Genomic DNA, 22,885 nt, shown 5'->3' with positions numbered 1-22,885 from the left:
GAAGGCTCTGCCCTGGGCACTCGGTCAGATCGCCTCGTCAACATGTCCCAGAGCTTTGTCGAGCCGTCCAAGAGTATGTTTTGTCTGCGCTCTACTTTTTAGGGTTTGTTTTATGGTATTTTTTAGATTTAAATCCCTGATGGTTATTTAATTTGAAGGGCCAACATGATGGTTGAATTATTCAGAATGGCGCTACAAACACACATGCATTCCAGCCTAATCTATTCTTTGAAAGAAATATTCAATCACTCGGCACTCAGCAGAAATACCTTTAATGCCAAACTGCGGTATTTCAGGCAACGGGATGGGACTCTTCTAAAGTCTCCTGTGTCCTCTTAGAATTTTCGTTATTTAAACATTCAGTGCAGAGTTATAAATGTCTCACTAGGAAGGAAACACACTCTAATTATTACATATACATCTCTCCTTCGTTTAAATTCAGCACTAGTATAAACTAGCTAGAATAAACTCCAGACAACTGAGTGAAAGCTAGCACGAATAAACTCCAGATAACTGAGTGAAAGCTAGCAAGAATAAACTCCAGACAACTGAGTGAAAGCTAGCAAGAATAAACCCCGGACAACTGAGTGAAAGCTAGCAAGAATAAACTCCAGATAACTGAATGAAAGCTAGCAAGAATAAACTCCAGATAACTGAGTGAAAGCTAGCAAGAATAAACTCCAGATAACTGAGTGAAAGCTATCAAGAATAAACTCCAGACAACTGAAGGTGAGTGCTCAAACCCAGGAGGGGTTTTACTGAAAACGAACAGTAAATGTACTCCTATTACTTCACAGAAGAACGTACTCTGGATCCTAAGGCTGTGTAAAGTCTATCATTCTTAAAACATTTCGAAGGGGGAGACCACATGGCAACCCTACAAATCTCAGTATTCGTGGCCCCCGGTAACTCTGCCATGGAAGAAGACATGCTCCTTGTGGACCTTCCATGTATCCCAAAGGGCAAATCCAGCCAGCTGGCCTATAGGCTAAAGAAATTATGGTCCTCACCCATCGACTTCATAAGGAAGATACCATTTTTTCACCCTTCTTGCCTGGGTCAAAGTTGACAAAAATCTATTTCGCCCTTCTAAAGGGCGCTACTGTCTATACATAGGTAAGAAACACGCTTCAAAGAATGCAGCTTTCACTTTTCCTCTGAGGACACATATGGATAGAATTTTAGGAAATAACCTCTTGTTCTCTAGGAAAAGGAGAATTCACCTTCGGAATTAAAGACGGCATAGATCGTAAAACATCTTATACTGAAATGCTCTGCACAAAGGATGCTTAAATGATTAGGCTCCCAATTCCCCCCATTCCAATCTCTTATCTGAATTAATGCCTACTAAAACAAGCATTTACAATGCAATAGGTCTCGCATTAGGAAAGTTTGAGCTATTAGTATTGTAAATGACACATTTTTTATTTATGTTTTGTTTTTGAAAATAGCGAAATTAATAGCTTTGTCATTTACAATGCCAATAGTTATAACTTTCGCAAATGTGACACATATATAGCATTTGTAATGCAATATGTGTTGCATTTACGTGACTAACATGTATTGATATTACAAATAACAATGGCTTTTATTTTTTTTCCAATAATTAATACTTAAATAAAAGTTATTGTAATTTATAATGGCAATAGCTTAAAGTTTTTAAATAACTTTTGTGAAGATTATGTTCAGTGTATTTTAGTGTGACGAAAATCCAAGAACAGAAGTGAAATATTAACATCTTTTTGTTACATTTGTAATAAAGCTTGAAACATTGAGAGAACATATTTGAACCAGGTGTTGTTAAATGGTTGCACAGATTGATGCTGTGGTGGCGCTGAGTGATGTTGTGATGGCGAACGAGTGATGCTGTGGCGTTTAGTGATGTTGTGGTAGCGCTTAGTGATGTTGTGGTGCCCCTGAGTGATGCTGTGGTGGTGCGGAGTGATGCTGTATGCTATGCTATGTTTTGTTTTGCTATCCTATGTTTTGTTTTGTTATGCTATGCTATGTTTTGCTATCCTATGCTAGGTTTTGTTGTGCTATGCTATGTTTTGTTATGCTTTGCTATGTTTTGTTGTGTTTGGTATGCTATGTTTTGCTATGATATTATATGTTTTGTTTTGTTATGCTATGTGTTGTTGTGTTTTGTTATGCTATATTTTGTTATGTTATGCCATGTTTTGTTATGCTATGCTATGTTTTGTTTTGCTATCCTATGCTTTGTTTTGTTATGCTATGCTATGTTTAGTTTTGCTATCCTATGCTTTGTTTTGTTATGTTATGCTATGTTTTGTTGTGTTTTGTTATGCTATGCTATGTTTTGTTGTGTTTTGCTATGCTAAGTTTTGTTGTATTTTATTATGCTATGCTTTGTTTTGCTATGCTATGTTTTGTTATGCTATGCTAAGCTTTGTTTTGTTATGCTATGCTATGTTGTGTTTTGTTATGCTATGCTATGTTTTGTTATGCTATGCTATGTTTTGCTATGGTTTGCAATCCTATGTTTTGTTATGTATGCTATGTTTTGTTGTGTTTTGTTATGCTATGCTATGTTTCGTTGTGTTTTGCTACGTTTTGTTATGCTATGTTTTGTTATGCTATGCTTTGTTTTATGTTATGTTACGCTGTTTTGTTATGTTATGCTATGTTTTGTTGTGTTTTGTTATGCTATGTTATGTTTTGTTATACTATGATGTGTTTTGTTTTGCTATGCTTTGTTATGTTACGTTATGCTATGCTTTATTTTGTTATGCTATGTTTTGTTATGCTATGCTATGTTTTGTTGTGTTTTGTTATGCTTTGTTGTGTTTTGCTATGCTATGTTTTGTTTTGTTATGCTGTTTTGTTTTACTATCCTATGCTTTGTTTTATCATGCTATTCTATGTTTTGCTATCCTACGCTTTTTTTTGTTATGCTATGCTATGTTTGGTTATGCTATGCTGGTGAGGGTGTGTGAGTGAGTGTGAGGGTGAGTGAGGATGAGTGTGGGTGAGGGGGTGTGAGGGTGAGGGAGGGTGAGGGTGAGGAGGTGTGAGGGTGAGGGGCTGTGAGGGTGAGGGGGTGTGAGGGTGTGTGAGGGTGAGAGGGTGTGAGAGTGAGGGGGTGTGAGGGTGAGGGTGAGGGTGTGTGAGGGTGAGGGAGTTGGAGTGAGGGTGTGTGAGGGTGAGGGTGTGAGGGTGAGGGGGTGTGAGGGTGAGGGGGTGAGGGTGTGTGAGGGTGAGAGGGGTGAGGGGGTGTGAGGGGATGTGAGGGTGAGGGGTGTGTGAGGGTGAGGGGGTGAGAGGTTGAGGGGGTGTGAGGGTGAGTGAGGGTGTATGAGGGTGAGGGTGTGTGAGGGTGAAGGAGTGTGAGGGGGTGTGAGGGTGAGGGGGTGTGAGGGGGTGTGAGGGTGTGAGGGTGAGGGGGTGTGAGGGTTAGGGGGGGTGAGGGTGAGGGTTTGTGAGGGTGAGGGGGTGTGAAGGGGTGTGAGGGTGAGGGTGTGTGAGGGTGAAGGAGAATGAGGGTGAGGGGGGTGAGGGTGAGGGTGTGTGAGGATGAGGGGTTGTGGAAGTGTGGAGGTGTGGGGGTGAGGGGATGTGAGGGGTTGTGAGGGGGAGGGTGTGGGGTTGTGAGGGTGTGGGATTGTGAGTGTGAGGGGTGTGAGAGGTGTGAGAGGGTGAGGGTGTGAGGGCGAGGGGGTGTGAGGGTGAGGGAGGGTGATGGGGGTGAGGGAGACGGGGGTGAAGGTGATGAGGGTGAGGGTGTGTGAGGGTTTGTGAGGGTGAGGGTAAGGGTGTGTGAGGGGGTGTGAGGGTGAGAGTGTGTGGGTGAGGGTGTGAGGGTGAGGGGGTGTGAGGGTGAGAGGTTGTGTGAGGGTGAGAGGGTGTGTGAGTGGGTGTGAGGGGGTGAGAGGGTGTGTGAGGGGGTGTGAAGGGGTGTGAGGGGGTGTGAGGGTGTGGGTGTGGGTGAGGGGTGCAAGATTGTGGGGGTGTGGTGATGAGGGTGAGGGTGTGTGAGGGTTTGTGAGGGTGAGGGTGTGTGAGGGTAAGGGTGTGCGAGGGTGAGGGGGTGTGAGGGTGAGGGGGTGGGTGAGGGTGTGAGGGTGAGGGGGTGTGAGGGGGTGTAAGGGTGAGAGGGTGTGTGAGTGGGTGTGAGGGGGTGTGAGGGTGACAGGGTGAGTGAGGGGGTGTGAAGGGGTGTGAGGGGGTGTGAGGGTGTGGGGGTGTGAGGGTGAAAGAGAATGAGGTTGAGGGGGTTGAGGGTGAGTGTGTGTGAGGGTGAGGGTGTGGGTGAGGGGTGCAAGAGTGTGGGGGTGTGAGGAGGTGTGAGGGTGTGTGAGGGTGTGCGAGGGGGAGGGTGTGGGGTTGTGAGGGAGTGGGGTTGTGAGGGTGAGGGGGTGAGGGTGAGGGTGTGGGAGTGTGAGGGTGTGAGGGTGCGGGGGTGTGAGGGTGAGGGAAGGGGGGAGGGAGGGTGAGGGGGGTGAGGGTGATGGGGTTGAAGGTGACAAGGGTGAGGGTGTGTGAGGGTGAGGAGATGTGAGGGTGAGGAGATGTGAGGGTGAGGGGGTGTGAGGGTGAGGGGTGAGGGTGAGGGGGTGTGAGGGTGAGGGGGTGTGAGGGTGAGGGGGTGTGAGGGTGAGAGGGTGTGTGAGAGGGTGTGTGAGGGTGAGAGGGTGTGTGAGGGTGAGAGGGTGAGTGAGGGTGAGGGTATGTGAGGGTGAGGGTGCATGAGGGTGAAGGGGTGTGAGGGTGAGGGTGAGTGGGTGAGAGGGTTAGGGGGTGGGTGAGGGTGAGAGGGTGGGTGAGAGGGTGAGTGAGGGTGAGGGAGTGTTTAAGGGTGAGGGTGTGTGAGGGTGAGGTGGTGTGAGGGGGTGTGATGGTGAGGGTGAGGAGGTGTGGGGGTCTGAGGGTATGTGGGGGTGTGAGGGTGAGGGGGTGTGAGGGTGAGGGGTGTGAGGGTGAGGGTGTGTGTGGGGGTGAGGGGGTGTGAGGGTGAGGGTGGGTGAGCTTGAGGGTGAGAGGGTATGTGAGGGTGAAGGGGTGTGGGGGTCTGAGTGTGTGTGGGGATGAGGGTAAGGGGGTGTGAGGGTGAGGGGGTGTGAGGGTGAGGGTGGGTGAGAGGGTGGGTGAATTTAAGGGTGAGAGGGTGTGTGTGGGTGAAGGGTGTGGGGGTCTGAGTGTGTGTGGGGGTGAGGGGGAGGGGGTGTGAGGGTGAGGGGTGTGAGGGTGAGGGTGGGTGAGGGGGGTGTGAGGATGAGGTGAGAGGGTGAGAGGGTGTGTGAGGGTGAGATGGTGTGTGAGGGTAAGAGGGTGAGTGAGGATGGGTGAGAGGGTGAGTGAGGGTGTGTGTGAGGGTGAGGGGGTGTGATGGTGAGTGGGTGTGAGGGTGTGGGGGTGTGAGGGTGAGGGTGTGTGAGGGTGAGAGGGCATGTGAGGGTGAGAGGGTGTGTGAGGGTGAGAGGGTGAGTTAGAGTGTGTGAGGTTGAGATGGTGTGTGAGGGTAAGAGGGTGAGTGAGGATGGGTGAGAGGGTGAGTGAGGGTGTGTGTGAGGGTGAGGGGGTGTGATGGTGAGTGGGTGTGAGGGTGTGGGGGTGTGAGGGTGAGGGTGTGTGAGGGTGAGAGGGCATGTGAGGGTGTGAGGGTGTATGAGGGTGAGAGGGTGTGTGAGGGTGAGAGGGTGAGTGAGGGTGTGTGAGGGTGAGGATGTGTGAGGGTGAAGGGGTGTGAGGGTGAGGGTGAGCGGGTAAGAGGGTGAGGGGGTGTGAGAGTTAGGGGATGTGAGGGGGTGTGTGAGGGTGAGGAGGTGTGGGGGTCTGAGGGTATGTGGGGGTGTGAGGGGGTGAGGGGGTGTGTGAGGGTGTGTGAGGGTGAGGGTGAGGGTGGGTGAGAGGGTGTGTGAGGGTGAGGGTGAGAGGGGTTGTGAGGGTGAAAGGGGGTGTGAGGGTGAGAAGGTGGGTGAGGGTGAGTGGATGGGTGAGGTTGAGAGGGTGGGTGGGAGGATGAGTGAGGGTGAGGTGGTGTTTAAGGGTGAGGTGGTGTGTGAGGGCAAGGGGGTGTGAGGGTGAGGGTGTGTGAGGGTGTGTGGGTGTGTGGGTGTGAGGGGTGAGGGTGAATGAGGGTGAGAGGGTTGTGAGGGGGTGAGGGTGAGGGTGTGAGGGTGTGTGAGGGTGTGTGAGGGTGTGTGAGGGTGTGAGAGTGAGTGAGGGTGTGTGATGGTGAGAGGGTGTGTGAGGTTGAGGTGTGTGGGTGAGGGTCCAAACTAAATGGTGGCAGGGCAGACATCATAAGACAGAGAGAAGAGACTGCATGGTGACTGCGTTGTTCAGTTTCAGAATCAGGAGGGGCAGAGTCAGCACAGTCTGTGAGGGATCAACGTGTCAAGAGGCAAAGCATAGCGGATGTAGCATTGCAGCTAGCAAGTCGAGTGTTTTCAAGCTGAGTGTCCCTAGAGAGATGGCAACACAGCAACAGCATTTGAGGAGCAAGGCTACTGTAAACAAGCACGGTAGGCTTTCACTTTCGTCCAGAAAAAAAAACAAGAAAGGTGCAGAGAACGCCGAACAAAACACGGCTACCCTGCAAAATGGATGCAAAAACACCAAGCTCTCGGCATTGCTGTGGCGGGGGCGGGGCAGGGGAGCGCATTCCTTTGAAGTCTGATGCCAAGGCTCAGACAAATGGTGGTGTGCGATGTGCACGCGGGGGGGCAGGGGAGCGGCAGCCTTTGAAGTCTGATGCCGAGGCACAGACAAATGTTGGTGTGTGATGTGGCTGGTGATGGTGTGCACGCACATTGCTCACATGAACTATATCCGATCCGCAGCCTGGTAGACTTTCTTTTCCACTTACTATAATCCTGCGGGAGGGAATAGGCGAGATTAAAAAAGGCCTTAAGAGTGAGAGTCTTCAAATCCAGCCCTTTAAAGGCTCAAAGGTGGCATTCAATAATGCCTCCAGAACCAAAACCAGATCCCAGGAAGGAAATAGTCTAGGAGAGGTTGGACAAATATTATCTAGACCCTTAAATAGCCATGGAATCAAACCATCATTATCCCAAAAGGATTTTCAGGAGCTTCTAAAGCCTATAATGGCTGCCCACTGGACTTTCAGAGCAGCCACTCTAAGTAAGAGTAGTTGGCCTAAAGGCTAGGGCGGTCAACCTCAAATATGGAGAACTGGGCTCAAGATTCTGCAATGACGCTGAACATCCTGTGATTCTGGGAAAATCACTTAACCTCCCTGTGCCTAACAAAAATGAATATGTCATCATGTAATGCGACTGGTGCTATGTAAAGTGCTCTGATAGCCGATTAGGGTCAAGTTCACACTATATAAAACTCTGTTAAAAAAAAAAGTTCCTTTTTAGATGCATCCCACAACAATTCTAGGATATGGACCAAAACCACGGTGCAGAATTCCAAACGTTTTTTTACCACACCAATAACTAAAAGTGCCCCAATGTCTTTCACAAGACCTAAGGTTAGAGAGCCTTCTTGAAGCCTGTAGGATGAAGACTAGAACCTCTGGAAGACCCATATCTATCAAAACCTTTCTCTCAACCTCCAGGCAATCAATATGAGTCTCGACAAAGACTCCTATCTTAACACAGAGTAGAGTAGAGGATTGAAATGTTAGCAATCACTGTTCCTCTGAATTATTCAGGGCTGTCAGAAGAGGAACAAGTTGATGTGAGGGTATATGGGATACCAGAATTACTTGAGCTCTCTGCTTCTATAATCTCACTAGGAATGCTCAAAACGGGGGCTGGGATCCCGCACCTACGTGCCTGAGTGGTACTAAACCTGGCAGATATTTGGCAGCCATCGGCAACCCCAGAATACGGCCTATCCCTGCTGACGATGGGTGATACCCCGAAACACGTGTCCAGGGATGGCGAAGACAGTGAAGATAGCAGAAGATCGAAAGACGATGTATCGCGAACACTTAACTACAATAACCAGAGTCCTTAGGGGCAACACCGCGGGTGTGTGAGTAGTGTGCGACCCAACCCCCATTTTGATCTAGATTAGACTATGGGATTACAACCCTCTCAGACACATCAAAGGCACACCTGGCCCCCCTTTCAACAACACTTAACGCAGCAGGTAGAATGGTCACAGGAGTGAATAAATGTGACCATATCTCACCCGAACTCAGAGAACTAAAATGGCTCCCAGTTGAACTGTGTACCAGTTTCAGAACAGCCTGCCTCAACCACAAAGTCCTTCACACAGGCAAACCTGAATACCTGGCCTCCAAACTCAAAAAAATTGATCAAACCAGGACCCTCCGGAGTTCAAACAGTCTACTACTCATCCCACTGAAAGCACGCAAACAAAAAACAGCAGCCCGGTCCTTCGCGGGAAATGCGCCCAAAATCTGCAACGCTACCCCCCCCCCACATTAGAACTATCCCCTCCTTCGCAAAATTCAAAAGACAGCTCAAAAATTGTTGCCTAAATCAGTCCCTAGTGAAGGGACATAAGACAAAAAAGAGCCGATGACATTACTCCCTGGATGGGTGTGTGACCCTAGACTATGACACCCAGCATAGGCACAAATAGTACTCATTTACCCTGGTTACTTAACCCGCTGAAACTCGCAGTTCATGCCTGATACTGTCTTGCTGTTTTGGACACTTGTATTGATACCTCACTGTATTTACTGTGAATGTATGTTTGGTCTCTGCAATTTGACTGTTGTAAAGCGCTCCGATACCCCCGGGTCTGGCCAGCGCTATATAAAACTTCATAATAAATAAATAGAGAAGAGGCCAACACCAATTAAGGTGCAATACAGATAAAACCGAGATCATAGTCTTCAGAGATATCCCCCACAATCTGGTGAGAACTTGCTGGCTGAGCGATGTGCCTCAGCCTGGTCCCCTCCAAAACCATGTGAAGAACCTAGGTATTACAATTGACAGAACCCTCTCTTTCCAACCACAGATTCAAGCTCTAGCTGGCTCCTGCTTCTGCACTCTTCGCATGCTAAAAATAAATTCTACCTCTCCTGTCTGAGTTTGCAGGCAGACAGGTCCTCCAGGCTCTGATCATGATGAGACTGGATTACAGGAATGCCCTTGATCCAGCGGGTCTAAAGAAATGTAGTCTCATATATGCAAACTCTACACCATGATACTCACCATTATTTATTAATTTAACACTAGGCCCAATCTCAACTGAGACTTGTATTATGACCTACTGAATCATACAACCTAATTAATCAAATCTAGCAAACACTTTAATTAAGTCACATTAAATAGGCAATGGATTAACTAATGGTAACTCAAAGAAACGATCAAGTCCAGCTTGTCATTTCAAAATCTATTTTATTAATTTTAATTTCAAAAGCAGAAGCATTTCTCTTTATTAGCAATTTTATTTCAGTAAATTAATTTATTATAGGCACAAAAGATTAGCAAATTTGAAGAACCAACATCAGCATGAATAAAAATCAAACAGTTTTATTTATTTCTCAATAGCCTATTTCCCTATTTCCCTAACTTAGCTAAAAGAAAAACCCTGTAAGTAAAGAAAAATCTCTAAGTCTTACGTGAAAGGGAAATCTGGCAGCGTCTCTGGAGCACAGGATCGATCGAACAGTGCTCTTAGCAAGGGGGCAATTCTTATAGTATTTTCCCCATCTAAAACTAACTAAAAGAATACAAATATTTGAGCAGAACAATATTTCATTGGTCAACGAATGTCTTTCGATGCGGTCATCCGACTCTCACATGGCCAGAATCACGTTTTCAAGAGTGCCATTGTCTATTAAATAATGTCACCGGCAGCTTCCGAGGAAAGTAACATTTGACAAATATCAAAACTTCCTTCGTCCGCTCAAGCTTTTTCTGCTCCCGAACGACAAGTACGGCCTTGACCATGAAGCAATCTGAACCAAATGTCCTAAGCTTCCACACAGCCTTTGTTTGCAAGCCTTTCTCCAAGAATTAATGTAGAAAAACATTATCACATTCCAGCGTAGCTGTGCAAGGCCCACTTTGGCTAAGCTTTTCGGACGTCCATTTTAGAAGTAGGCCACAAGCCTTTTAGCGTGAGGGTGAGTCTAGTATGCAAGGAAACACAAGACAATAATTAATTCAAGAAATGATAATTATTCTGTTACCCACCCCCTCTACTAAAATTAACCCATTAGCTATGTTTCCTAGTTTTGCATACAAACAAATAAACAAACACTAACACATGAGACGACAATACGGAAACAAATGCACATTTAAAAGAATGCTCATGCTATTATTTTCAAAAACAGCTGCAGTTAATAAATCACAAAACAAGAGACAAAGTAAATATATTATTTGAAGCAAAATGACAAACATGACAAGAGCACAAATGGTTATACCCGCGTGTTGGTGATGGTGTATATTACTCTAGGTTGAATCAGTAAACATGCAAATCATGCGACACACATTAGTAAAAATAAAAATCACAAGAGTTTCATTTGTTACAAACTCTTCAGAAATAAATCTGAAAGACCGCTCCATCAACTCCCTCCTCTGGTGATCAAATCACCAAACAAAACCCAAAAATGTATACTACATTTTTACTTTTATAAATGTCATATAATGATTTCTCTCAGTATTAGTAAGTCTAAACTCCTGTCTCATCAGTCTGTCTCAGTCTAGAACTATCATTTTGAGTCCTACGGAACTCAGCCATTTCACTCTCCTTCTCTTGAGCTTTTCTGAGTTTATAAATCCTCTTCTTTTCCCTCACATGCTTCTTTCTTTTGTGAATCAAGCAACTAATTTTTAACAGAAGTGTCACTATAACAATAACTATAACAGGATACAGTACTTTGCCAATGATTGAACTGCTAATGTCATCAAACCATTCCTTGATTGCCCTAAATCTTTTTGCCAAACGTTCAGAAAAACTGTCATCTTCCATAGGTTCTATTTCTGTATGAAATTCTGTAATATTCTTAATTAATGATTCAATATTCTGGCTTTTATCTGGGATATATGTACAGCAGTGCTGAACATGCAAAATCCCACAGACTCTTCCCTCTTTTGCTAAAAGGATATCTAGGGCAAGCCGGTTTTGCATAACCATGCTTCTGGTAGCAATGAGCTCTGTATTGACCAACTGGAAACCACTTGCAGTATCAGTGGACAATCTATCAACAATTGTGGAAACCTTTCTGATCTTTATTGCATTCAGGGTAATTCCCACCATAGGAATTATTGCACCAAATATATCTCCCATGATTTCTGAAAAACTTTCTCTTTTCATCCTATTCAGGTGTTTGCCGATTTCGAATGATCCTTCTCCATTTCTGTCAACATGGAAAATTTTAGGAAAGACAAGACCAAGGTAACATGTGCCATACCAATGGTCAGGAAGACTAAAATATGCTTTATTACCACAAACAAAATAAATCCCTGGGAAAATTGGGTCTTTGCCACCTTTAAATCCCCAACCCCCAATAATTCAATAAGTGTCTTCACATTGACTAGCACCAACAAAATAGTTATCATAGAGCGTATTATCTCTTCTGATACAAAGCTTTCCACTAACTGGTTCATCTATATGGATGGCAGCAAATCTGTTTTCACCATTAAGCTTTTCATCTTCTATCTGCCAAAATTTTGATTTAGTCTGTTTCAGCATTTCATTCCTCTTATAAACTGCTCTTCTCTCCTCAACCTGATCTAGGAAAGATTTTTCTTCATCCCTCATTTTGCAAGTTAAATTATTTTTAAATGCATATTCATAAGTTAATTCGTTAGTAACCAGGAAAAATTCCCATATTTGCTTGGCAGGCTTAACTTTGTTAAGACTGTTCACAACTTTCAAATTAGCAAAAATCTCGTCATAGTCTGAATAATAGTATTCCAGACGACCTGTTTGATAGAACAAGCTGGATATAACACTGCAGGTTATCCCATAAGTAAGGGGAAGCATATTGTACTTAACCCCTTCAGAAACAGAAGTAGGAAGCTTAACACATACGTAACAATCCTTAACATCCATGACTCTAACATATTCTGAAAGTAGTCTGGAAAATGAATTAGTAGAAAAATCTCGAACTGATCTATCCTGATGGACATCTGGTTTATGCTCAATGATTCTGTTAGTTTTGCCTGCAACATCATGTTCAACTTGTTTTGATTCAGCTTTGCTTGTTATATTTACTCTAAAATGTTCCTTGCCAATTCCAAAAGGGAAAATGACTGCTAAAATTAACCAAACAAAAATAATCAAAATAACACAAATAGAAGACATTTTGCAACATCTTCTAAAAATTGCACACCTAGAATTATCAGCGTTAGACATTTTGCTCAATAAAACAAAAATTTTAAATTTTTACCAGAATAAGTATGTATAACTGAATAACACACACCCTCCCCTTTAACATTTTTTTTTTAAAGTAACCCTTTAGCAGCTTTTCTTTGACCTTGCGTCCATAAAAGTATTCAGCTAACACAATTTCTTCGACCTTGTGTCACCTAACACAATTTCTTCAGCCTTATGCCAAAAAGAAAACAAACCCTAACTGTAACTAAACTTCAATCATTGTCACTATTTTCTTCCAAATCTTCTTGGCTACTGCTGCTCACTTCAACTATTGGTGGGATAATCAAGTAGGCCCACTCTGGAGATTTATACTTTTGATTAGGCTACAATGGTCTCTTACTTTTTCTGTTTATAACTTCTATTTTCCTTCCAGCTTGACCCCTTTTGTCTGTTTCACCTTTCTGACTTGTTATTTCATTGATTTGTTCTTTTGATTTGTTGGCCAATTTGAATTTCAAATCTTCTTTAGGCCAAATAACACCTTTTCTTAAGAGTTTCTTTTTAGGCTCAATTTCATTACTTTCAGCTTTCCAAGCTCTTTTTCTGAATTTTCTTATTTCTGATTCTTCATCACTGTCGTCTGAGTCAGTTTCAGAGATTTCAATACTGTATCTAGGAACTTCTTTACTGGGCAGTTTCACTCCGTTAGGAACAACATCTCTGTAGCTGGTACTTGTCAATTCATCTTCTTCTTCTTCTGGAATTATTTCTAACTTCTCAGTTTCAGAATTTCCGTTCCTGCTTTCAGAGCTTTCAATCTGCTTTTCAATACTCTCCTGATCTTGAATCTCTTCTGACACAGTTTCCTTTTCAGTTCTTTTTTCTAGAACATCCTCATCATCATCTGAATCAACAACAAAGATGTCTAGTTCTTTTTCATTTGATGCTTGTCTTGTTTCTGATTTCTCCAGATGTCGACTTCTTTGTCGATCCTCGGAAACTAGATTTTCAGGATTCTCTTCTTCCTCAGAATCTGAATCTGATGTAGTTTCGTCACTATCTTCCTCAGGGTTATCTGGTGCAGGTACACGAAGGGTATGACTAGCATGCACCCACCTTTTCAAGCCATAGCATTTGACAGCATTAGTTGTGACTAAAATCACTTGCCTTGCTTTCTGCCACCTGGGTACCAAACAGTTCCTTCTTCGATGAACCTTTGTTTTGACCCAGTCTCCTGGCAAAAGATCATGAGCTTGCTCCTTTTCTTTTGAAATCACATCTGTTCCCACCTGATGGAATACAGAGGTTACCACGTCAGAGAGTTGCTTACAGTAGTCTAAAATTGCACTGTCATTTATTGCTAGCAACTTTCCAACCGGAATATGAGCCTGTCTCATTACTCTTCCCATAAGTATGTTATGAGGACTAAGACCTGTTTTCTTGTCTGGAGTACTTCTCAATGACATCAAAACAAGTGGAAGAGAATCTGTCCACTTGATTCCTATAGCTAGACATATTTTTGAAATTCTGTTTTTAATTGTTCCATTTATCTGCTCTACAACACCTGATGCCTCTGGTCTGTATGCACAGTGCAGTTTTTGTTTAATGCCAAATGCTTCACAAATTAGTTCAATTAGTCTGTTTTCAAAATGTCTTCCGCGATCACTTTCAATAGTTACTGGAAAACCTTATCTAGGTATGATCTCCCTCAAAAGTAATTTTGCCACAGTGATTGAATCATTGTGACGAGTTGGGAAAGCTTCGACCCATCTTGAAAACAAACAGACAATTACAAGCACATACCTGAGCTTATTATGTTGAGGAATGTCAATGAAATCCATTTGTAACCTGGTAAAAGGACCACCCTCCCGACCTATGGTTCCCATGCTTACCGCTGTTTTTCTGTTTGGATTGATTTGCTGACAGATCAAACAACGTTGGCAAAGTGACTCTGCAATGACCCTGAACTTTGGATTATACCAAGTCTCTCTGAACTGTCTGATCATTGTGTCTCTTCCTAAATCACCTGGTCCATGGTACATCCGTGCCATGTCAGCAATCATGCAATTAGGCATAACAGGTAAACCAAAATTCCATCTGCCTCTTGCTGTCTGCAATCTTCCTTGAGCCAAGTATTTTTCTCCTCATCCTCAGCTTCATCTTGTAAATCTTTTACTCCCTGCCATGTTTCTACTACAGATATTAGCATGAGAGAATTCATTACATGTTCATTATTCCTCTCCCGATTAAGTGAAAAATTGTTCTTTGCACAGTAACGTGCAGTCTCATCTGCAAAAGCATTTCCTTTAGTAATGTAATCCTGATCCTTTTTATGCGCACCACATTTAACTACTGCTATTTTTTCTGGTAATTGAATGCCATCAATTAGTCTTTTAATCAATTTTGCATTTCTGATTGGAGTCCCTGCAGAGGTTAAATAACCTCTTTGAGACCAGAGCTGCCCCTAATCATGGACCACTCCATAACCATACTGACTATCAGTCACTATGGTAACTTTTTTTCCTTCAGCTCTTTCACAGGCACGAATTAAAGCAACCAATTCTGCTATTTGTGCTGAACGAATTCCTTCAAGAGATGAACCTTCAACTATTTCAGAAACTGTACAGATTGCATATGCTGCTCTCAGGATGCCCTCATCTGTTCTTAAACAAGAGCCATCACAAAGTAAACAATATCTGACTCTGGTAAAGGTACATCTTTAATGTCCTTTCTGGGTTTAGTGCAGTATTCTAGAACATCCAGACACTCATGTTCTACATCATCATCATCATCTGGAGTCACATCTGGCAAAAGTGTGGCTGAATTGAGATTCAGACATCTCGCCATAGATACATTGTCTGATCCCAGAATAACTTTTTCATATTTCGTTAATCTATTGCTAGACAGGTGTTGTGTTTTACTTCTAGTAAGAAGTGTTTCAACTGAATGAGGTACATATACTTTTACAGGAAAACCCATTATAATTCCTTCACTTTGACAAGACTCACACTTGTTGCAGCCACTGCTTTAAAGCAACCTGGCAAAGCCTTTGCAACAGGATCAAGGACAGTTGAGAAGTAAGCTATAGGTTTTCTCATGTTTCCATGTTTCTGAATTAGAACTGACAAAGCACAACCTTCTCTTTCACTGCGATACAGTTCAAATTCTTTGTCATAATCTGGCATACCTAGCGCAGGTGCTTCACAAAGACTTTTCTTTAGCTTTTCAAAAGCCTCTAATTCTGTTTTTGTCAAAATAATTGGATCTTTAATGTCTGCTTTTGTTAATCTTTGTAATGGTTTTGCAATTACTGAAAACCCACAAATCCATTGGCGACAATAACCAACCATTCCTAGAAACATTCTGATCTGTCTCTGAGTTGTTGGTGGCTGTATTGCTCGAATCATTTTTATTCTCTCAATTGTCACTTGTCTAATTCCTTTTGCAATCCTGTGACCTAGGTATTTAACCTCTTGCTTGCAAAACAGTAGCTTTGCAGGCGACGCATTATGCCCTTCATCTGCCAAACGATTCAGAGGTGTAATGGTATCAGTCACAACATTTTCTCTTGTTTTTCCTGCGACAAGAAGGTCATCAATATACTGGACTAATGTTGACTCTCCAGGCAACTTTAGATCTTCCAGAGACTTTTTTAATAACTGATTAAAAATAGATGGACTCTCTGTATACCCATGAGGGATACGACACCATGCTAATATTCGATCCTGGAACCGAAATGCAAAAATTTGCTGGCTATCTGGATGTAAAGGAACTGTAAAGAAGGCATTACACATGTCAATGACCGTGTACCATTCTGCATCATGTGGAATCTGATATAGAATTACTACTGGATTTGGTACAACTGGACAGCAAGGAACAACTATTTTATTAATTCTTCTCAGGTCCTGAACTATTCTGTACGTTCCGTTTGGCTTTTTAATACCCATAATCGGTGAATTACATGGACTGCTCTCAATTTCTTTTAAAACTCCTTGCTTAATAAATGTTTCAATAACAGGAATTACACCTTCCATTGTTTCAGGCTTCATTTTGTACTGAGGAACATTTGGAAGATCTATTCCCTGCCTTAAAGTAATTTTAACTGGGTCTACATGTTTCATAAACCCATTTCATCACCTGTCAAATCCCACATTTTTGTATTCACTGCTTCTTTCACTTCTTCCGGTAAATTATTTTTATCAAAAGCAGGAAACATTTTATTTTCTTCATCAACCATTAACAATGTCAATTTGTACAACCCATCTTCTTCTAAGGTTTGGAGCTCAATACCTTCGGGTGAACAGTATATTTTACAATTCATTTTACACAACAGATCCCGACCTAATAGGTTAACAGGACTGCTGTTACAGACAATAAATATGTGTTTGTCTTTGTAATTTCTTATTTCTACATCCACAGGATTTGTCAGATTAGTTTTAATATGCTGGTTAGCTACACCATCAACCTGGATTGTATCACCCGAGAGAGGAAGATTTTCAATTTCCACTGACCTAACAGTAGAACGGGTAGCACCAGTGTCCACAAGAAAAGTGATATCTTTATCATTCACCTTACCATTTACAAATGGACCTGACTGATCTACCTCTAGAGTGGCTCCAAGTACACACTCTTCTTCCCCTCTCAGGCACCGTCATGAGCAATCCTCTAAATCACTGCTCTCGTTTTCTTTTAACGAAAATTGTTGAGAAACATTTGACACATTTTGTGATCTTTTTACCTGTTCAGCTCCGCAGAAACCTATTTCCGGATTGTATCTTTGTGTATTCATGCAATTTGGCAAAAGTGGCTGTGGAATTTGGCTTTGCTGAATGAAGTGATTCTGCTGCTGATTCACTTACTGTCGCTGTAGCTGTTGCTGCTGACTTATTTCATTTAACTGTCGCTGAAGCTGTTGCTGTTGCTGCTGATTTATCTCATTCTGCATCTGTGGATTTAATGATGAACTCTTTAAATTTCTGGGTGGATTTTTACACTCTCGCTTCCAGTGTCCAATTTCCCCGCAATTAAAACGGGGTAGCTTTTATTTCAATTCTTCAATGTTTATATTAAATTTTGGCTTATTCGTAAAATTTCCTTTAAACTTACCAGGATTCTGGTTCTGCTGAAAATGTTTATTTTCTAAAGCTGCTATCTGTTGCTCAGCTACCTTCACTTGCGCCCACATTGCATTTTCCTTGAGTTTCTTCTGTTTAGCATCTATCTCATCACTGCAATATTTTGCCTTTCTCAAGATGTCATCAACTGAAAGTGCTTGCCAGCCTACAATTCCAGTCCTAATCATGTCCCCTATTTCAGGTCTCAGGCCATAAACAAATCTATAAATGAAGTGGCTCATGTCACTTTCACTTAATTTCTCATAGCCACTGTATTGTTTAAATACCAGAAGCAATCTTTCATAATAAGAATGAACTGATTCTTTTGGTTCCTGGTTAGTTCTGTCAATTTTAAACCAATGTACTTCTTTTGCAGGAATTTTATCTTTCAACCAGACAATTACTTTGTCATAGAAATCCATGACAGTGTCCGAAGGAGCGCCTGTTACTCTATGCCTTTGTGGTTCCTCCTTCGGCCAACCCACAGAAATTTTGCATTCTGCCCAAAGATCTGACGGGACAACAATGTCAAAGAAACCATCAAGATCAATCCACAGAACTTTGGAAACTTTAATAAACCTATCTACCTGGCGATACCATTCCACTGGCTTTTCTCTGAGTCTAGGAAAATCATTCGTAAATAGTAATATATCCTGTCTTGTCCATGGAACATGAACATAACCTCCACCAGCTATTTATCTCATTGGAAATTCACCAAAAACTTCTCCCCTGTCCCTCTTTTCTTCTTCTCTCTTTTTTGTCCATTTAACTCTCCAGTTGCTTAAAATCACCTAATCTTTTCAGGAACACAATTAAATTTTTTATGTGAGTTATTCTGCCTGTAGTAATAAGATTTTCTATGTCCCTTTCAGAAAAATCCACCCTGTAATGCTTTTGTAATTGTTTCTGACGAGTTAAATATATTTCCAATTCAGCAGCCACCTCTTCAAACTGTTCATATTTATTCTTCGTTTTCCATTGTATACTCTTACATATAAAAAGCAATTCATCATCCTGATATTGTTTCAAACAATCAGTACCAATCGTGCCAATAATCAATTCTGCTAAATCTGCTTTTAATTTAGCAATATCAAGCTGTCTTGATTCAGGAATTTGTGTTAACTCTGTTCTATTTACAGAGCCAGAATCTGATTCTGCAACTGATGATGTGGCATTTGACAATCCTTGATTTAAAGTTAAATTTGGCATTGTTTTATCTTCATGAATCTCTGTTAATTCAGAATAAAACTTTTCAGCCACTTTCTGAATCTCTGCATTCAAAGGATTTGCTATTATCGACTGCCTGTTCTCATTTTGATAAAAAACTGGTACAACAGGACCAATTGTAACTGGTACTGTCACTGCTTCCATGCCTTTTGTCAATTGTTGAATTAAATCTCCCTTTGCCTTCAGATAATCTGTTATATTTGGAATATCAGGGAGAATCCTTTTATCCTTCTTCGGAATATTATTTTCAGAATTAGAATTTTCTCTCGGGGATCTTGTGTTACTTCTTGACCTTTCTCTATCAGGTAATCTCATAAATCTGGGTGAATCCTCAACTTCCCTAGGTGCAGAAGGAGAAACACCTGAAAAACTTCTTGGAGTAGAATGTGAACAACCTGGTTGTTGATATGACGGAGGACTGTTTAACATATCCTCTAAAACTGCATCAAATTCCTGATCAAATTTACCTTTCTCTTGAGAATTCTTTTGACCTGATTCCAAAACCATTTCTAATACCGGATATAATCCTTCCTGCATATCTCCTTTCCTCCAACGACGTACTTTTTCCTGATGAGTTTCTTTATATAAACTCCTTGGTGTTCCCCAATCTTCTCACTCAAGCTCCATCATTTCAATTTCCCATTCAACTAAGGCTTCAAATTGAGTGGGTCTGGGTCTTGGTAAAAGAGCCATAATTTTAGCTCTTAAGTTTCTTAGAACTTTAACATTAAATGATCCATCCTCCGGCCAGGCTAAAACACTGTCTCCCTTAGTATATTGCATCCAATTTTCAAACCAGAGAACGGTATGATATCCGTATTCTCCTTCCATATATGCTGCGGGTGTTTTATACTTATGGAACAATTTTCCACCACTCGCTTTAATTTTCTTGTCAGGATTGAATACATTTTTAATTTTCTGAACCCATGAAGGCTTTTTCTCTTCTTTATACCAATAACTCATGTTTTAAAATTATTTCGTAAAGCTTAGAAAAGATCGTAAATAATTTTTCTGTTGTTCCGCTGTTCTGACCAATCCGTGCGCGAAACTCACAAACAAGCCAATCAGGTTAAGCTACGTCACCACCTTACTCAACCAATGAGAAACCAGTTTTCAGAAATGACCAATCAGCTAACAGCTCGATTTGATCACGTGAGCCAATCAGCGCGCTTGCTGTGACGTATGTCAGCCAATCACAGCGCGAACCCTGTGACGTACACTGCCGCTGCAGCGAAGCTGCGGGTGTCAGTATCACTCCATAATTCACCCCTCCCTTACAAAATATCTTCACAGCGCCATTTTTAACAATTCTTTTGGAAGAGTTTTACTTAATAACTACATAAAACAAACAATTTGTCCGATTCGCTAATAAAGTAATAGTTTTATCAAACATTCAGAAATTTCACTCGCATAAAATAGACGACGCTATTTTCATGAAAATAATTTTTCAACTTTCATACAAAGAGAAACCTATCCATACATACATGAATTCTTCAGTAGGACTTTAACCAACCAATAGAATCTCTACTACGCCAGTAAGAAAAAGCTATCTTACCCTTCACACAAGTTCGGAAAAATCCTACTAATCTTTTCACAACGAGTTTTAAAACTGGCTCAAAGTCCCTATACTCAAAGTTACGATTTCATAGTCAATCCTCACTATTCATGCAAACTGTCATATCTAAATCCCTAAACTTGTGTTGTACGACCACAACACTTCGTGATATTTCTGTATCACTATTTTGAAACGGAACAAATGAACTGTGTAACTTCACCTGTAACACTACTCTGCTGGCACATATGTTTTTCACACTGCTGGAAAAACCTAACAACAAACATATAACATCTAGACAAAACCTAACATGTGTTAAACATGTATCCTATGTAATTACCATGTAACATGTATGTTACCATAGTAACCAAACTCTGCTACCAGGAATTTGATCCAGCGGGTCTAAAGAAATTTAGTCTCATATATGCAAACTCTACACCATGATACTCACCATTATTTATTAATTTAACACTAGGCCCAATCTCTACTGAGACTTGTATCATGACCTACAGAATCATATGACCTAATTAATCAAATCTAGCAAACACTTTAATTAAGTCACATTAAATAGGCAATGGATTAACTAATGGTAACTCAAAGAAAAGATCAAGTCCAGCTTGTCATTTCAAAATCTATTTTATTAATTTTGATTTCAAAAGCAGAAGCATTTCTCTTTATTAGCAATTTTATTTCAGTAAATTAATTTATTATAGGCACAAAAGATTAGCAAATTCGAAGAACCAACATCAGCATGAATAAAAATCAACCAGTTTTATTTATTTCTCCATAGCCTATTTCCCTAACTTAGCTAAAAGAAAAACCCTGTAAGTAAAGAAAAATCTCTAAGTACGTGAAAGGGAAATCTGGCAGCGTCTCTGGGGCACAGGATCAATCGAACAGTGCTCCTAGCAAGGGGGCAATTCTTATAGTATTTTCCTATCTAAAACTAACTAAAAGAATACAAATATTCGAGCAGAACAAGATTTCATTGGTCAACGAATGTCTTCCGATGTGGTCATCCGACTCTCACATGGCCAGAATCACGTTTTCAAGAGTGCCATTGTCTATTAAATAATGTCACCGGCAGCTTCCGAGGAAAGTAATATTTGACAAATATCAAAACTTCCTTCATCCGCTCAAGCTTTTTCCGCTGCCGAACGACAAGTACGGCCTTGACCATGAAGCAATCTGAACCAAATGTCCTAAGCTTCCACACAGCCTTTGTTTGCAAGCCTTTCTCCAAGAATTAATGTAGAAAAACATTTTCACATTCCAGCGTAGCTGTGCAAGGCCCACTTTGGCTAAGCTTTTCGGATGTCCATTTTAGAAGTAGGCCACAAGCCTTTTAGCGTGAGGGTGAGTCTAGTATGCAAGGAAACACAAGACAATAATTAATTCAAGAAATGATAATTATTCTGTTACCCACCCCCTCTACTAAAATTAACCCATTAGCTATGTTACCTAGTTTTGCATACAAACAAATAAACAAACACTAACACATGAGACGACAATACGGAAACAAATGCACATTTAAAAGAATGCTCATGCTATTATTTTCAAAAACAGCTGCAGTTAATAAATCACAAACCAAGAGACAAAGTAAATATATTATTTGAAGCAAAATGACAAACATGACAAGAGCACAAATGGTTATATCCGCGTGTTGGTGATGGTTTATATTACTCTAGGTTGAATCAGTAAACATGCAAATCATGCGACACACATTAGTAAAAATAAAAATCACAATAGTTTCATTTGTTACAGACTCTTCAGAAATAAATCTGAAAGTCCGCTCCATCACCCTCTACCTCGGTCTCCCTGAATTTCTTCTCAGTAGACTCCAGGCAGTGCAGAATTTGGCAGCTAAACTGCTAGTCAGACTCAGTAGCGGTCGGCAGTAGGTGTTTCTATAGGGCGGTGACGTGGGCAGGAGGAGGGGCAGGGTGGGGGGAAATAATGTATGGATTACGGAGTTTTACAGGTAAGTAAACATTTAAATACATAAAACGAATTTCGTTGCACACACTGCATCACCAAATGTGATGCAGTGCGCGCAACGAAATTCGTTTTATGTATTTAAATGTTTACTTACCTGTAAAACTCCGTAATCCATACATTATTTCCCCCCACCCTGCCCCTCCTCCTGCCCACGTCACCGCCCTATAGAAACACCTACTGCCGACCGCTACTGGTCAGACTCCCACCCAGGTTTCAAATGTCCTTTCATCTGAGGGCCCTCCACCCTATCAAAAATAGGATTCTTTTTAAGGCCACGATCTTAATGCATAAGGCTTGTGCAACGTGGGCACGGTATACCTCAGAGAGAGAATCAGCGAATACATCCCAGCGCGTACCCTTCGCTCGTCCTCCATGTGCCTTGTAAGAGTGCCCCGGACCAATCGTCTTAGAGTAGGCGGGAGAACCTTTTCTTACTTGGGGCCGCTCAACTGGAACAAATGTCCAACAGACCTCCGTATGGTCAGTAATCTCGCTGCCTTCAAGAGGAAACTGAAGGCACGGCTCTTCAGGCAGTCAATCTAGGTTCCTCAACCTGAGTGCTGGGACACTCGGTTGAGTGGCTGGGCGCTTTACAAATCAGGTTAAAATAACAGAACATAAACTGAACTTCCCAATGTACGAGAAACCTGTGCTCCTGAAGTATGGAAAGTACTCTGTGAGTATAGGAATCATGCAACTCTCTGGAAAAAATTTGACTCAGGCAATTGTCCAGGTATAGGTGCAGAAATTGCCC

The sequence above is a fragment of the Lissotriton vulgaris genome, chromosome 1_1 (assembly GCF_964263255.1).
Source record: "Lissotriton vulgaris chromosome 1_1, aLisVul1.2, whole genome shotgun sequence".
Classification (NCBI taxonomy): Eukaryota; Metazoa; Chordata; class Amphibia; order Caudata; family Salamandridae; genus Lissotriton; species Lissotriton vulgaris.
Note: the sequence above shows the minus strand (reverse complement) of the source record.